Raw genomic sequence first — 7,195 nt, 5'->3', positions numbered from 1 at the left:
ATTTCCTTGAGAGCCATATTTTTAATGAAATTGAGTTTTAAGTATATCACGTCTCCGAGTACTAAAAGCGCTATCAGTGTTTCCCCTACCATTGTCTGTAACCCCCCACGGAACCCCGCTTATGTTATTTATCTAATTTATGTGCACGTTTCTATGTCTACTGCACGGGTGTCAAACTCAAGGCCACAATTATATCCAGCCGCGAGAAAATATCATGTCTATCATAACTGGCCCGCCGGTTTTGGTAATTAAATCAATGCATGGCACAACCACGGGAAAATACATATTTGAGGAAGTATCTAAATGTGTTAGAAATTAAACTGCCCCGGGACAAACTGACGGGACTGACGACAGACAGAGCCTGCGATGTGATGAAAAGAGCACCAGGATGCTCTGGAGATGGAACATGTAATAAGCACCGTAACACAGACAGGAAACTTTCTAAGAGTCAATGTAAGTCTTTTCCTGAGGAGATACATTCTGAACATGGCGGTGCGATGGCTCACCACAGATCTCTGGGATGAAAAGTGTGGATGTGAGCTGGCCTGTTTGTGCGACATAATGAAGCATCTCACTGTTAAACCTGCAGCTTCAGGGCCGTGTGATCACAGATATGTATGATGCAGTGAGAGCTTTCCAAGCCAAGCTGCCTGTGGGAGACTCTGATGCAGCAGGAAACTTTGGTCACTACGTGTTTCCAAACACTGACAAACCATCTCCACCGCTGTGTTCCCGACTGCGCATGAACTGCTCAGCAATCCGTTTGCAGTTGACGTGGAAACAGCACATGTGAACATCCAAATGGAGCTTGTTGACCTCCAGTGTAATGACACACTCAAAGCAAAGTGTGACTCTGTGAGCGCTGCAGTTTCCAAGCTTCACCCCCGAAACGATGCCTTAATGTTGGCCCTCTCTGTGATTGAGTTTGACACCCCTGGTCTACTGCTTGCTTTGCGCAGTTTCTCCTCTGCTGTTTCGAAAAGTGCAGGGCTCCGCCCCCTACACACACTGACACGCACACAAAGCGCACAGACACATATACACACGCACACAGTTACAGTCAGAGACGGAGTGGAGGAAAGGAGAGGGGAGAACTAAAACAAAATCCGCTGCTAAATGTTTTACTCTAAATGACACAGTATAATTATATATTACTTGTTAATCATGTTTAAAAATGTCAGCCCAAAATTGTCTGCGAGCCATATCTCGTCATCGAAAGAGCCATATGTTCCCGACCCCTGGTTTAGACGATGAGATTGTTGAAGTTAGTTGGTTAAGGTTGATTGGAGTAAAACAGTCTAGATATATTTCAGGAGTTACAGATGTTTTTAAAATTCCAACAGTTGAAGTTAAGTCATTACCAATTGAGGTCAGGAGGAGATTAATTTTGTCTCTAATAATTATCATTTTATCGTTAAAGAAACTCATGAAGTCGTCACTACTGAGAGATATAGGAACAGAAGGCTCTGTAGAGCTGTGGCTCTCTGTCAGCCTGGCTACAGTGCTGAAAAGAAACCTGGGGTTGTTCTTATGTTCTTCTATTAAGGAAGAATAATAAGCTGCTCTGGCATTACGGAGAGCCTTCTTATACGTTTTAAGATGATCTAACCAGACTAAACGAGATTCTTCCAATTTAGTGGAACGCCATTTACTTTCAAGATTTCTCGACTTTTGTTTTAGTTTGCGGATTTGTAAATTAAGCCATGGAGCTTTCTTTTTCAGTTTTATGATCTTCTTCTTTGGAGGAGCGACAGAGTCGAGTGTTATTCGCAGTGAGGCTGCAGCGCTATCAACAAGATGATTCATTTGGGAGGGACTAAAGTTAGCATTGGAGTCCTCCGTTATATTGATATTGAGTCCTGGTATTGAATTAAGTGCTGATGGAATCACTTCCTTAAATTTAGTCACAGCACTTTCAGATAAACATCGAGCGTAGGATATTTTGCCTACTGGCTTGTAGTCCAGTAACAGGACTTCAAAAGTTATTAAAAAATGGTCTGATAAAAGAGGATTATGTGGACACACTAATAAACGTTCAATTTCAACACCATATCCCAGAACAAGGTCCAGAGTGTGGTTAAAACAGTGAGTTGGTTCATGTACATTTTGACTGAACCCAATTGAATCTAATATTGAGATAAATGCATTATTAAGGCTGTCACTATCAACATCCACATGAATATTAAAGTCACCTACAATAATTACTTTATCTGTTTTAAGGACTAAATTTGATAAAAATTCTGAGAATTCAGATAGAAATTCAGAATACGGACCAGGAGGGCGGTACACAGTAACAAATAAAACTGGCTTTATTGTTTTCCATGTTGGGTTTGAGAGCGTAAGAACAAGGCTTTCAAAAGAGTTATAGTTTAGTTTAGGCTTAGGATTGATCAAGAGGTTTGAGTCAAATATGGCCGCAACTCAAATCAAATCAAATCAAATTTATTTGTATAGCCCAATATCACAAATTATACATTTGTCTCAGTGTGCTTTACAGACTGTACAGGTTACGACATCCTCTGTCCTTAGACCCTCACATCGCACAAGGAAAAACTTCCTAAAAGAAACCCCAAAATTAAAGGGGAAAAAATGGAGGAAACCTCAGGGAGAGCAACTGAGGAGGGATCCTTCTCCCAGGACGGACAGACGTGCAATAGATGTCGTGTGTACAGGATAAACAACATAGTACAAATACAACATTTGACAGAAATTATGTTGTGTTGGAAAAAAAAGAAATAGAAAGTTTGGATGAATCCAGGAAAATGTCAATAAGGCTTCCCGGTGTCCAGCAGGACCAGGTCAGCAGGCGCTGTCACGATTCATGATCTTGACGTAAACTTTATCAGTGGCAACCTGCCACATGAGAGACAGACACTCCGGGGATGATACCCCGGATGGTGAGTTAGTAACATGCATTTACATAAATGCATACAGATAGAGAGGGAGAAGAAGAGAGAGGGAGAGAAGGGAGAGAGCAGGGAGGTGTCCCCCGGCAGTCTAAGCCTATAGCAGCATAACTAGGGGCTGATCCAGGGCAAACCTGAGCCAGCCCTAACTATAAGCTTTATCAAAAAGGAAAGTCTTTAGCCTACTCTTAAATGTGGAGAGTGTGTCTGCCTCCTGAACACAAACTGGAAGCTGGTTCCACTGGAGAGGAGCTTGATAGCTGAAGGCTCTGGCTCCCATTGTACTCTTAGAGACTCTAGGAACCACAAGTAACCCTGCAGTCTGGGAGCGTAATGCTCTAGTTGGTTTATAAGGTACTATGAGATCTTTAAGATAAGAACTCCACCTCCTCGGCCAGTACCTCGAGGAATGTGAGTATTAATATGACCAGGTGGAGTAGATTCATTTAGACTGACATATTCTTCATGTCTCAGCCAGGTTTCAGTGAGACAAAATAAATCAATCTTATTATCTGATATTAAATCATTTACCAATCCAGCTTTCGTTGATAAAGATCTGATGTTTAAGAGCCCACATTTAATTTTTCGATTTAGTTGTACTTTTGCAGCGGTGGTGTTTATTTTAATTAGGTTTTCATGTATAACTCCTTTTCTGTTAACCATAGACTTGATTAGTTTCAGTGGTCGTGGGGCAGACACAGTCACTATGGGGATTTGAGTGGGTGACTGCCCGGAAAGAAGCACAGAGAAGTGTGTAAGACTGCAACTCTTTGTCCTGGTCTCAACTCTGGGTTGTCATGGATTATGTCCACTAATAGACTGTGTAATATTATTGGATATGAGATCTGCTCCAGCCAAAGTAGGATGGATGCCGTCACTCCTAATCAGACCAGGTCTTCCCCAGAAAGTCCGCCAATTGTCTACGAAGCCCACATCATTATCTGGACACCACCGTGAGAGCCAGCGACGGAATGATGACATGCGGCTAAACATGTCATCATTCAAAAGATTTGGCAGAGGACCAGACAAAAACTACGGAGTCCGACATTGTTTTGGCAAATGTACACACCGACTCCACATTAACTTTAGTACACTCCGATTGACGCAATCGCGTGTAATTACCGCCGACGTGAATAACAATCTTAATCTTATCTGTATTTACGTTTAGCCTTAGCCAGCAGTTTCAAATGTGCTTCTATGTCGCCCGCTCTGGCCCCCGGAATGCACGTGACTGTCGTCGCTGGTGTCTCAAAATGAACGTATCTCAAAATTGAGCTACCGATAACCAGAGTTGGCTTCTCAGCTGGTGTGTCACTGAGTGGGGAGAATCTGTTAGAAACAGCAAGCGGTTGGTGGTGAATCGTGGGCTTCTGATAACACTTCTTTCGGACAGTCACCCAGTCTCCCGGCTGCTCGGGTCCCGCCGGGGGACGGCTAACAGGAGATACCACTGGTCGGCCCGCACCGACTGTAGGGGGCTTGCTAACAGCTACACTTGCTAACCGCTGACTAGCCATGGTGCGGAGCCGCTCATCTGTCCCTCTAAAACTCACCTCCAACCCTGCGTATAAACTACATTTAATACACGTACCATTATCACTAAAGGAGGCCGAGCAATAGCTAAACATGAAACACACCGAGCAGGAGAGAGCAGAAGAGGGAGATGCCATCGCTAGCTGCCAAGCTGCAGCAGCTAACGTTAGCAGAGCCGAAAGGAGCGTAAAGAATTGAGGATTTAGCGAGAGTCGCTAAGAGAAGGAGGATAAGGAGAGAGTTGTAAGTGCTTAGGAAGTACAAGTATAGGTTTAGATAGATGACAGGTAATTAGCCGATGTGATCAAGAATATAACAACATTAACTGGGTCAAGCTGGAGCTGCCGAAGTATGCTACCAGCAACACAGAAACATTAACAACCGGAAATGACGCGCTTACCGTAACCACGTAACCAACGTAACGTAAATCACATTAACCTAAATTATCTACCTTCTGGCAATCTTTCTTCGAATGTATTTCTGAAATTGTAGGTCTAAAATACTCTCCATCCCCTCATGTAGCTATTTTCGGTGGGCCCCCAGATGGAATCAACTTGACAAACACCCAAACCAATGTCATTGCCTTTACCTCCTTGATTGCTCGTAGGAAAATCCTTCTCTTAAAATGTGGCTGAGCGATACTATGTCTCTCCTAAAGTTGGAAAAAATTAAGTTTACTCTCCGGGGTTCTTCAGATAAGTTTTATGCTCATTGGAGACCACTGATCAGTTATGTAGACCGTCTTCCCCCTTGATAGAGTGTCGCTGTAGGGATTCTCCCTGTATCTGCCTATAATTCCAATATTTTTACTCCCCTGTCCACCATACATGCAGCCCATGTGACATCCCTTGATATATGTGTTAGTATGTGTAGGTTTACATGTGTGTATGTATGCAGGTATGTGTATATATTGCATGTATATTATTGTATCTTTCATTTGGTATGTAATTGATGTACTGTTGCCTTATATAGTTTGATTGACGCTGGATTTATGTCATGATCGGTAGCGCGCTTGTGTGTGTGTGGCTCGGTGAGCTGATTGTGTACATGTTTGCAGAACGGCTTGTTTAATTTCTAATATTGTTTGTGATTTAAAAACTGACTGCGTAATTGTATTTAATTAAAAATGAGTAGTACTTAAAGTTAAAATGCCGTTAGAAGTACATATTTACTCTGTAAAATGAAATACATTTCCTCTTAAAATGATGACAGCAGCTGTGCATGTGTTATGTTCATTTAGTGGGAGTGCATTTGTAAATTAATTTAAGGTTGAAATAGAAATAGTTGGAAATTACAAATGTGTGTATCTTGCTATTTGCATTTATTTGAGTTGCCTTGTAATATATATTAATTCTCTTTTCTGTTTGTTTCTATTCAAATAGTTTTTCACCTCTAAATACCTAACCTAAATACCTTGTCTGACTTTTGCCGAAATTGCAAAAAATAATCCCTTTCAAGTAGGGAAGCTGCACATTTAGAAAATAACTTGACAATAACTGATGTTTTTGATGATTGATGAATTTAGATCATATTGACCAGTTTAGAGGTGAAATACTGCTCCCTGTTTCTGTGGAGCAGGAGGCTCTGAACTACACACTGAACCTTTAAGCTAATTTTAACTATTTTATACACTGCTGGGTAGATTCATCTATAATTATACATCAAAATCTGCAAAGTAAAAAGTTGTCAAATAAATGTAGAGTAGACGTATAAATTAGTATAAAATGGAAATACTCAAGAAAAGTACAAGTACCTTAGGATTGTACTTAAGAACAGTACTTGAGTAAATGGCAAGGACCCAATCCCCCCCAAAAGTCCAAAAAGCTCAGATGTAGTCACACGAGTCTAGACAGCCACACATATCACCTTCGTGTCTTGTGTCAAACTCTAGCAAAGACATTGTTTTTTTACTCTCTCTTATGAAGCTATGGAGCCGTGAAGAAGTTCCTGGCCCGCTGTTCCAGTGTGCAGTTAGTCCCTGCTCAGTCTCACAAGACTGTAACTTCAAAGCTGCTGTGGGCGTCTTGAAAGCCTCCCTCACTGCTGCCCTCCTCAGCAGAATATCATTTTTTGACAGAGCATATTCAGGGAAGATTAAGTAAGTGTGTCGTGTTTCCCAATATTCTTATCTTTTAAAAATGTATTTGGAATGCTTTTTGATTTATTCTTCACACCTTAACTTTACACAAATAATCATTATCTAGATAATTACATAACAATTAAAAACCCTTAAACTATACTTTACTCTTTAAAACATTATATTCTTAGTTCTTAACTCTTTCAACCAGGGCCCTAAGGGCACTGACGTTATGTTCTCTGTCATTTTTATGGGAATTATGGGGTTTTAGCGACCTTCGGGGAGTTTACTACTGCTAAAAACATATACATGGTGGGTATTTTAAAAGGCTGATTCCATTATTCTTAATATATTACACTTTAGGCCAAAAAAGAATTCAGTGTTTCTCCACCAGTTTATTCATGACAGCATTTAGTTTAGTTTAATTAAAGGAATTCAATTGTACAAAACATTTCTGTATCTTCATTAAGAAAATGTATCAGAATACTTTACAATATTAGTCCCTCTGGCACTAGCTCCCATTAACACACCTTTAAAGTTGCCAGACATGAATCATTGAAACCCTGTAGAAATATTACAGGAGCATAATGCTGATACCACATAGGACAAAAACTTAAAGGTCAGTATAAACCCTCATTTTAATAGTATAGGATACAACAGGAATATTACAGTGATGCCA

Source organism: Cottoperca gobio, chromosome 9 (genome assembly GCF_900634415.1).
Source record: "Cottoperca gobio chromosome 9, fCotGob3.1, whole genome shotgun sequence".
NCBI classification, from domain to species: domain Eukaryota; kingdom Metazoa; phylum Chordata; class Actinopteri; order Perciformes; family Bovichtidae; genus Cottoperca; species Cottoperca gobio.
This window is presented reverse-complemented; position numbering follows the sequence as displayed.